We start from the raw sequence: 11,489 nt of genomic DNA, 5'->3' as shown, positions 1-11,489 counted from the left end.
ACAATCCCTGTGATGGTCTGGTTCTGAGGCCAGAAATCTTGATAAGAATGGTAACAGATATGACCACATGATAAAGGAGTCATTAGCTCTTAGCAATGTATGAGTGGTTCATTCTTTTCCACCAAGATCTGAGTGAGAAACTAGAGTTAGTGTTGAGGGGAGGCTAGGTGACATAGTGGATAAAGCACCGGCCCTGGAGTCAGGAGTACCTGGGTTCAAATCCAGTCTCAGACACTTAATAATTACCTAGCTGTGTGGCCTTGGGCAAGCCACTTAACCCCCTTTGCCTTGCAAAAACCTAAAAAAAAAATAGAGTTAGTGTTGAGGCCAAAGCAAGTATTTGTAGATATGGGATCAGTTTTCTTACTCCTCAGTGTTGTGACCCTCCCTTCCTCAACTGCCTGGGCTCTTTATTTTGACTGTGGACTGAACAGGCACTGGTTTCTTGATGGTTTTGATTAACTGCTTGGGGTTACAAAGGGCAATATAATTCCTACTTCCTTAGATGACAACCAGAAGGATTATGTGGGTATACTCAATTCCTGAGAAGTGTCAAGTATGGAGTCCCTACCTTCCGAGTCCTGGAGTGATAAGTAGTAGAGTAGGTGTCAGGTTTTAGTATCTAGTCTCAGTAGAATCTCTTGATTCAGCATAAATATGATCATCAAAACCAAGAAGATTTCAGAAAATTTTTAAACTCTTTCTCTGATTTTATCCTGCTATTCTGGAAAGCAAATTGGACCTGTGCCCCCAAAATTAGTAAGTTGTATGTCCTTTTTGACCTACCCATATATATTTTGGTATCTCTTGTCAGCAAAGAAATGGATACCAAGAGCATGCCCATCAGTTAACTGAACAAATTAGGGTATATTAATATGACAAAGTTGACTGTGCTGTGATGAAGTAATGAAAGGAATTGTTCATAGAATCCTGGAATGATTTGTATGAAGTAATGCAGAAGAAAGTTAACAGAACAGAATCAGAAGGAAAGTTTATACAATTAACAGTATTTTAAAAATAAGTAAAATTGGAAGACTTCAGAACTAAAATCAGGACAATAGTCAACCACAATTCCAGAGGACCAATTATATCATCTTAATATCTATTTTTAATCCCAGAATTAAGAAATTTTTTCCGTATCATAAGCCTTTAACTGTAGCCCTGAAATGCTATTCTCTAGACAAATATAGGTTGTAGCAAATAGGTTACACTATCTTGTCATAGGTAATATGTCTTACGTATGATTAACCTGAAAATTCCTAAGCTTCTAATTATTTAATCCACGATTGGAAAGAATATCATTCAACCTACTATAAGTCTGTGTTCTATGCCATAGGATTTTCAATGCATGGTCCTTTATCTTGAATTTAAAGACCACTAATTTTAAAATTATTATAGCATAGCATAGAAAAATATGTCATGTTATAATTCATATTGTATTACATATATCATTTTACATAATGTCATATATTTATTATGTGAGAAAAACAAACTGTATATCATATAGATTCATAATTACAAATATAGTCCTGTTTTCTTTTTTTCCCTATATCTTTAGAAATATCTGTTTGGTGTTTAACTTCAGAAATTTTAAAAAAAGACTACCAATGATGAAAATCAACCTCTTATCACAACTCTTTCCACTTTGGGGCAGCTCTTGTTTTTTTGGGGGGGGGGAGGTCTATAAATCTGTTTTTAAAATTGTTCCTAAAATTATCAGTAGTTGGTAATTTTGTAAAATATTTAAAATTTGAAATAACTGCATAACAAATATTTTCTTTTTTCTTTAAAAATGCATTCTCTGTGCTCCTACCAAAGTTAATTTACAATATTAATGATACACAAAAGAAGCAATAAAGTTCATTTGAATAATCATATGGTCTAGATTTAGTATATGAAGGCAAATAATGAAAAAAGACTCAAACTGTAGTCCAAAATGACAGTCATGAAAACCATTTTGTATTGATTAAAAAATAGAATAAGAGATCATTGGAATAATTATGCCAGGGAAAATCAGAAACAATGGAACTCCATAATTAGGTGTCGGTTAAACCAGAAAACATAAATCACTTAAGAAAATATTCCCTTTTTTACAAAAATTTCCTGGGAAAATTGGAAAGCAGTCTGGAAGAAATTATATTTACACCAATATCTATTATAAATGAATATATGGCCTTGATATTAAAGATTATATGTCATAAAAATTTTAGAAGTGAAACAAATTATATGTGTTTCTCAACTCTACTACTTTGAATATGATATTGACATCTGACTTGAGAAATAAAAGAAGCCAAAAATCTCGTCCACCCAGAAACTTCATACCTATTTATCACAGATCTTTTCTTTTAGATAAAAAAATAATCAAAGCATTATGGTTATAGCAAGTATTGACCAATATCACAAAATAAATGAGTATACTTAATTATAAAAGATAGGAAATAATTTGTTACAGATGTGGGAGCCATATAATAACATACAATAATTTTTTTAAAAAAAGTTAAAATCAACTTCTAATTTAAAGAAATGTTAAAGAAGATAAAACATTGTGAATTATTACAACAGCTTTTTTATGATTTATTCAGGTGAATCAGCAATGCTGAAAAATAGAGAAATAAAAGGAAGATATAGACCTTGATTATCACTGTTTCCTTCAAAACTTTAACTGATGTAAAACTGTAGCCACAAAAGGAGGGAAAAGTAAGCCAGAAATCATTTTAGTCACCAAATACTTGATCTCTTTGCCAAGCAAAAATGTAGAAGCCAAAAATATTACTGATAGCTAACAAATTTTCATTATACAGCTACTATATATCAGGACTTGGAATATGAAAGAAAAAATGAGATGTTTCCTTTACTCAAGGAAATCATATTCTTCTATATGGGAGTTTAAAATACAAACCCATTTGTAAAGTAGAGATTCAAAGGGATATGGATCTGGGGGGGAAAGCTAAAGCAATAGAAAATAAAGAAATCAACAAAAAGCAGAATGAGTTCTAACTGAGCCATATCACTCCAAAAATGTTTAATAGATGATACTGGTAAGACAACAAATATACATATATACATATATTTATTTATTTAAAAAATAGAACAATATTATCATTTTTATAATAATCTATATTCTTCATTAAAAATTGATCCTACTTTGTCCATGATACTTCAATACCAGTATCCTGGCACTTTAAAAAGAAGGGGAGAATAATTTGTTCAAACCAAGTATACACTTAGGAAATTTATTTTGAAGCGCCACAGTCTTTAAAGCATTGAAGGGTCATTTTACAATATCTTTTAGGGAGAAGTATATGCCAAATAAATGAAAAAGCCCCATACATTATATTAATACTTCCAAAATGCATCAAGAATTTACACAAATATTATTCTATTGACCTACTTTTTCATCTGCATATTTTTACTTGGCTGCCAAAAATGTGTAGACATGTTTAAGTATATCTGGCTCAGATTTTAAGGCTCACCTTAAAGAAACTTCTCACCTACTCATGTAAAGCCTTATTACCTTGTTCTGAATGCTTCAAGATGGTAAACATTTCAGATACTGCCAAATGACTTCTATAAGTATTTGGCTTAACTTTCCACACTAGAAAAATCAAGTGGATGAAAAATGTTTGTGAGAAAACCAATTAGCATTGTTTAAAAAAAAAGTTAATAGTATTTCAGTACTTCTGGGACAAGAATTTGATGGATGAAATACCACTGGAAAACTGCAAAATTCTTTCAATTCTAAATTTCATTCTGAAACAAAGATTTTTTTTTTAATTTAAGTATTTTTCTTGGGTTTATTTTGTGACTTACTTCAAAAATAGGCCCATAATGTGACCAAAATGATGGATAACTTTTCTTATACTTCTTAGTTATGTTTCTGATATCCAGAAAAGGTGAGCAAAGCCTTAAGCAAATTGGATAGACTTTCTGTGGTGAGCTTCTGGAAAAATATGGACAAATAGTCACACAAGATGTACAAGGAGGTAGACATAATGACCTGAGTTATTGGACAAAATATACCCATCAACAGGTATATTGACACTGGAATAATTTAAGATCATTTAATATTCTTTGAAAATTAAAGAGATAATGTATTCAAAAATCTTACAGTTATTGTCACATAAAAATTTTAAACAAATGCCCATTTATCACAATCTGGTATATATTGAGCAAGACCCAAATGCATTGTCCTATAGATGACAAAGTCCTTAGAACATTATTTTCTGAAGATATTATACTGATTGAATTAAGCTTCCAAATAATACTGGGTCCTTTGGTGACATTTATGAAGACTTTTTAAAAACTCAGCCTAATAATTAATACATAAAAATGCCTGTTTTGAAACCAAGCTATATATTTGGATTGCTGGTCCACTAATCAAGTACTAAAGAAAACTGATTACATATCTAAGAGAGGAACTGCAGATAAACACTGAAAATAAAATAGGAAAAAGAGAGCAACTGAATTGCATTTGAGAAATTGTGCAGTGCTTTTAATGATGCCAAGCTGTTCCCTGGCATAAAGCCATACTTTTAAAGCAAATGTTCTCTGAGAAATGATGCATAGTTGTGAACTATGGAGCACTATAGCTTCCAAGGAATCAAAGTTGCAGTTAACCAAGGGAAAATAGAAAGTTTCATGGGTGGTGTCATTAGACTGTAGTATGCTTATGAGTTTGACTTATGCATAAGAATTATAAAGGATATAACACAAAATATAATCAGAAAATGATGGTTGCTTGCCTTCTGCTGATATAATAGTAGCCTCAGAATACATATAGATCTAGAGCAAGGCCTCCAGTACAGTAAGTAATTTCTCTATGGAAAATTATAAGCAAGAATCACTTAAGAAGGAAAAGTTTGGATATGTTGAATTCTACCCCAGTGGAAAGAATTACCTACATTAATTAAAACATAGTTCCAAAAGCAGGAGAGGATTATAGTAATCTGCTGTTTGATAAACCCAAAGAGTCAGGCCACCAGGATAAAAACTCCCTCTTTGATAAAAACTGCTGGGATAATTGGAAGTTAGTATGGAAGAAACTTAGATTAGACCAATACCTCACACCCTTTACCAAGATAAGATCCAAATGGTTACAGGACATAGACATAAAAAACAATACTATAAGCAAATTAGAAGATCAAGGACTAGTCTACCTGTCAGATCTGTGGAAAGGGGAACAGTTTATGACTAAGGAAGAGTTAGAGAACATCACTAAAAACCAATTAGATGATTTCGATTACATTAAATTAAAAAGGTTTTGCACAGGTAAAACCAATGTAATCAAAATCAAAAGAAAACTAGTAAATTGGAAAACAATCTTTACAACTAATGATTCTAACAAAGGACTCATTTCTAAAATATACAGAGAACTGAGTCATATTTTTAAAACAAAAAGCCATTCCCCAATTGACAAATGGTCAAAGGATATGCAAAGGCAATTTACAGAAGAGGAGATCAAAGCAATCCATAGCCATATGAAAAAATGCTCTAAATCATTAATTATTAGAGAAATGCAAATTAAAACTTCGCTGAGGTACCACCTCACACCTCTCAGATTGGCCAATATGACCAGGAAGGATAATGATCATTGTTGGAAGGGATGTGGGAAATCTGGGACACTATTACACTGTTGGTGGAGCTGTGAACTCATCCAACCCTTCTGGAGAGCTATTTGGAACTATGCCCAAAGGGCAACAAAAATGTGCATACCCTTTGACTCAGCAATACCACTACTGGGTCTATACCCTGAAGAGATGAGGGAAAAGGGTAAAAACATTACTTGTACAAAAATATTTATAGCAGCCCTGTTTGTGGTGGCAAAGAATTGGAAATCCAGTTAAATGTCCTTCAATTGGGGAATGGTTTAGCAAACTGTGGTACATGTATGTCATGGAACACTATTGTTCTATTAGAAACCAGGAGGGACGGGATTTCAGGGAAACCTGGAGGGATTTGCATGAACTGATGCTGAGTGAGATGAGCAGAACCAGAAAAACACTGTATACCCTAACAGCAACATGGGAGTGATGTTCAACCTTGAAGGACTTGCTCATTCCATCAGTGCAACAATTGGGAACAATTTTTGGCTGTCTGCAAAGGAGAGTACCATCTGTATCCAGATAAGGAGCCGTGGAGTATGAACAAAGTACAAGTACTATTCCCTTTAATTCGGAAAAAAAAAACCCAGATGTCTTATGGTTTGATCTGGTTACCTCTGAGAATTCTGTTCTCTTTAAGGATATGATTTCTCTCTCATCACACCCAATTTGGATCGAGGTACAACATGAAAACAAAGTAAAGACTGACGGAGTGCTATCTGTGGGGTGGGGGTTGGGGTAGGGAAGCAAGATTGGGGGAAAACTGTAAAACTCAAATAATATCTTTAATAAAAATTTAAAAAAATTAAAAAAAACATAGTTCCACTTGCAAACTGAAGAAATGATAGGATTAGGAAAATAAGGAATGGTTTACCTGTCAGAATTATGGAGAAGGGAGAAATTTATGACCAAATAAGTGGTAAGAGAATATTAAAAAATGCAAAATGGATAAATTTGATTATAATAAATTTAAAAGTTTTACAGAAACAAAACCAAAGCAGCTTAGAAAAAGAAGGAAAGCAGAAGCTAGGGAACAATTTTTTCAACCAATTATTCTGATAAAGGCCTTACTTCTCATATATAGAGAGCTGAGTCACATTTATAAGAATACAAGTTGTTCCTCAATTGATAAATGATCAAAAGATATGAATAATATTTTCAGAAGAAGAAATTAAATCTATCTGTAGTCATATAAAATGCTCTAAATCGCTACTTATTAGAGTAATGCAAATTCAAACAATTCTTGAGATACTACATACCTCAAGATACTATGTATCTCACATCTGTCAAATTGGCTAATATGACAGAAAAGGGAAATGATAAATGTTGGAGAAGATGTGGGAAAACTGAACACTAATGCCCTGTTGGTAGAATTGTGAGATAATTTAACCATTCTGGAAAGCAATTCAGAACTATGCCCAAAGGACCATACAACTGCATTCCCTTTGGATCCAGCAGTTCAACTACTAGATCTATATCCCAAAGAGATAGTAAAAAATAGGGGGAAAAAATCCACATGTACAAAAAAAAAATAACTCTTCCAAAGAATTGTAAATTGAAGGTGTGTTTATCAATTAGGAAATTACTGAACAAGTTGCTCTATATGAATGCAATGGAATACTATTGTGTTCTAAGAAACAAGGAACAAGGGTATTTCAGAAAAAACCTGGGAAGACTTCCATCATACTAAATGCATAGTTTGCTCCTATTGATTATTTAAATCATGATTCCTGCCAAATGGGAAAATAAGTTTTTGAATTTCAGGTTACTTGCTAGCAAGATAGTGGTTTAAAATTTAAACTTGTTTCATTTATTTAATCATATTACTCTCCCCCCCAATTTTATTTTATTTTCAGTTCTGAATTCTCTCCCCCCTTAACTTCTGCTCCCTTAACCATTGAGAAGGCAAAAACCCAAAACTCATTTCTAAAAATGTTGAGTCAAGTAAAATAAATTCCTCTATTAACCATGTCCAAAAAAGAATGAAGAACAGAAAAGATCTATCTTAAGGTGGATAGTATGTTTCATTATGAGTTCTTTGGAATTGTGGTTGATCATTATTTTGATAAGAGTTTCTGTGTCTTTCAGACTTCTTTATCTTTATAATATTGTATTTATTATATAAAATTTTTTTCTTTGTTTTTGCTTACTTGATTTTATATCAGTATTTATAGGTCTTCTCACATTTTTCTGAAATGAATTCCCTTCATTTTCCCACACACACAATAGTATTCCATTGCATTCACATAACCATTTTCAGTCATTCCCTGATTGATATGCATCCCCAGTTTCCAATGCTTTACTACCATGAGAAAGAACTGTCCTAACATTATATGTTGTTCTCTTTCTTTGATTGCTTTGAGGCATAGACATAATGATTGTATTTCTAGGTTAAGCATTATATACAGTTTAATAACTTTGGAAGAAGAATTTCAAGTTATTCTACAGAATGCCTGAAACAATATTAGTTTCACCAAGAAAGACACTGAAGTACATATTTTTCCATACCTCCTCTAACATTTTTCATTTCCCATTTATGTCACACTTAACAATCCTATGGGCATGAAATAATAGCACAGAGTTGTTTTAATTTGCATTTCTCTAATTAGTAGTTATTTGTAGCAATTTTTTTTCTTATGACTAGCTTCATTATCTTCTATGAAAACTGGCTATTCATGTCTTTTGACCATTTAACAGCTCTCATTAATATAAATTTGACCCAGTTTTCTCAGAGAAACTTGCTACAAAGGGTTTCTCCTAATTTTTATCTCTCATTTTGACTTCGTTGATTTTGTTTGTGCAAGAGCTTAATTCTTTGTAACCAAAACTATCTGTTTTGTCTCTTGTGAATTCACTATCTCTTATTCTTTGTGAACTCTTCCTTTATCCATATATCTGACAGGTCATTTCTTCTGTGCTCCTCTAATTTGCTAATGATGTTACCCTATATACTCATTTGAAGCTAATCTTGGTATATTCTGTTTTACTTAGTTTCTGCCAGACTATTTTTTAATTTTTCCAAAAGTTTTTTTTTTAATGGAATAGAGTCACATTATTTCTTTACTCAAAATTCTTTCAAGAAATGGAAAAGGAAATTTTTGGAAACTTTTTTTTCTTGGAAGCTAAAGCAAAAAGATACTAATTCTAAAGGTTAAAGAGAAGAAATTTTTGCATGTCATGAATTTGTATAATATTCTTAGTACTGTTTCTTCTCCTTGGAACTTCAGTTTCAGCATAAATATGGAGGCAGATAGTAAAAAGGGCATAATAGGAATTGTCTTTGAAATAAATAGAAAGCCATATTTTCAAGGAATTGTATTATAAGTCATCATTTGTCTATAAAATACAGCTGCAGTGAATTTCTTGTGTTTAGTCAGAGATGTCAGTTAATTCAGGAACTCTACCATCATTAATATATAAAAATACATATTATATTTATTTAGTTTTAATTGATATTTTATTTTTCCAAATAAATATTATGAAAGTTTTTTTCAGCATTCATCCATATGAATATGTATATTTTAAGTTACAAATTTTCCTTCCAACCTCCCTACCTCCTTCTCCCTCAGTGATGAACAGTCAGGTTTACTTGTACATAGATATTTTTAATAAGCATGTTTACAGATTAATCATTTTCAGTATGAGGAATTTGGCTTAAGGGAAAGGGATACATAAGAGATAATTTTTATAAAGTATTCATCAGATTCTGAATGGATTTTTTGTTTTGTTTTTCTTTCTCTGTTTGGGGATAACTTTACAAATGTTTTTAAGTTATGGGAGACACTGACCCAGGACTACCCAGTCTATGATGCCCTCATCAGAGAAAGTGCTAAGATTTGTCAGTACAGCAGAATTAAAGTGGTTCAAAGGCTAATTAGTCACTTAAGTTTAGAGTTAACACCCCCGCTTTTCATCAGGACTTTTTGTCTTAAGACATAGTGATGTCATCTTCGGCCTCTTCAGTGGAGAGTCAAGACCCAACTATACCCATATACTTTAAGTCCAATCTCTTCAATTATATTTGACAATTATATTTATCCTAAGACAAGTAAATTTCTCAAGAATTAGAAGTGTTATATCTTCCCTTTTAGGTTTGTATACAGTATGATGGTCTTGACCCACATTTGTTTTCTTTTTTTTTCCTTCCTCTTTTCATTTACCTTTTTTTTTTTTGCAAGGCAAACAAGGGTTAAGTGGCTTGCCCAAGGCCACATAGCTAGGTAATTATTAAGTGTCTGAGACTGGATTTGAACTCAGGTACTCCTGACTCCAGGGCCAGTGCTTTACTCCACTACACCACCTAGCCACCCCATGAACCTCTCTCCTTCAAAATAATTGGTCAAATTACAGAACAGTGTACACACAAAGGATGATGATGACAATGATGTTTGTCCTTTGTTCTCCAAGAAGACCATGACATCAGGGAGGTGATGCCGTGACAAGCATATGAATTGGATTGAGGGGGGGGCACTAAATCACCAGTCTCACTTTCTCTTCCATTTGGGTCCAGTGGCCAGATGTGAATCAAGTCAACTGGAGATGGCTCTGGGTGTGAGGCAATTGCAGTTAAGTGACTTACCCAAGGTCAAAACAGCTAGTAAGTGTCAAGTGCCTAAGGTAGGATTCTAACTCCTATCCTCCTGATTCTAATGCCAAGACTCTATCCACTAGCCTAATGGAAAAAGTACCTGATTTTTGGATCAGAACAATGAGGATTTGAGTCCCTTTGTGATCATACCCTCAAATATAGAGTTGAAGAAAGGGATTAATTTCACTCAGTGGAAATGTCAGAAGCAAGGGTCAAAAGCAAGACTGTAAGGTTAGAAGGATAGTGTATGGAGGAGGGCTTTGGTCCTGAGCAAAACAAACTCTCAGGAAGATGTTTACAGAAGATACAGAAGGCATTTACAATTCCTTTTGTGGAGGAAAAGAATTAGAAACTAAGAGGGTGCCTAACAACTGAACAATGACTGAACAAATTTTTGTATATAAATGGGATTAGAATTTTGTTGTAAGAAGTGATGAAAGGGATGGTTTCCAAGGAACCAGGGAAGACTTGAATGAACTGAAGAGTGCAGAACCAGGAGAAGAGTTTGTACGAGGACAACAATGTAGTAAGATTGAACAATTCTGATTGACTTAGGAACTCTGATCAATATAATTACAAATCATGATTCCAGAGGACTAATGGTGAAACCTGTTAACTACCTTCTGAGAGACAGGCAAAGTTTCAGAATAGGGAGCTAGTCATATGGAAGAGGTAAGGGCCAAGGACTTACAAATGCTGAAATTTGTTGTTCTTGATTATACATATTTTTAATAGAGAATTTTTTTCTTTCTTTCTCATTTAAGGGTGGGGTAGTAGGGAGAGACTTTGCTTATTGATAGCAAATACAATTTACAAAAAAATAAAAATAAAAAAGAGACCTGAAATTGGGCTTTCTTTGTAACACTGTGTGTGTGTTTGTGTGCGTGCATGTATGTGACACAAGACTAGAAGTAAAAGATTCAAAAACATCTACATGCCTGAAAGAAAACTAGCTTGGAATATTCCTAGTAGAATAATAGCAAGAGGCCTTTTTCTAAAGAGCTAAAAATGATTTTAAAAACTAAAATGAAAACAAAATAATAATATAAATAAAATAAATATTATATATTATGTATATAATATATTATATATAATATAAATAAAATAATAATAAACTAAAATAAAAAATGAAAAAAGAAATGAGAACTAGGGAAGAAAGATACAAAATTCACATTAACAAAATGGAACAAGAAACTTTCCTGAATAAAATAACCTCATGAAAATTAGAATTGATCAAATAGAAGCTAATGATTCCATGGGATACCGAGAAATAATAAAGTCAAAAGAATGAAAACAATGTA

At 32.6% G+C, this 11,489-nt stretch overlaps 1 protein-coding gene across 8 annotated transcripts in view; it reads left to right on the top strand.

Moving 5' to 3' along the window:
- Positions 1-11,489, top strand: part of RPTOR (regulatory associated protein of MTOR complex 1) — a 552,432-nt gene that overhangs the window by 247,691 nt on the left and 293,252 nt on the right. The gene's annotated exons all lie outside the window — the stretch shown is intronic.

The sequence above is a fragment of the Macrotis lagotis genome, chromosome 2, assembly GCF_037893015.1.
Source record: "Macrotis lagotis isolate mMagLag1 chromosome 2, bilby.v1.9.chrom.fasta, whole genome shotgun sequence".
Taxonomy (NCBI): domain Eukaryota; kingdom Metazoa; phylum Chordata; class Mammalia; order Peramelemorphia; family Peramelidae; genus Macrotis; species Macrotis lagotis.
This window is presented reverse-complemented; position numbering and strand designations above follow the sequence as displayed.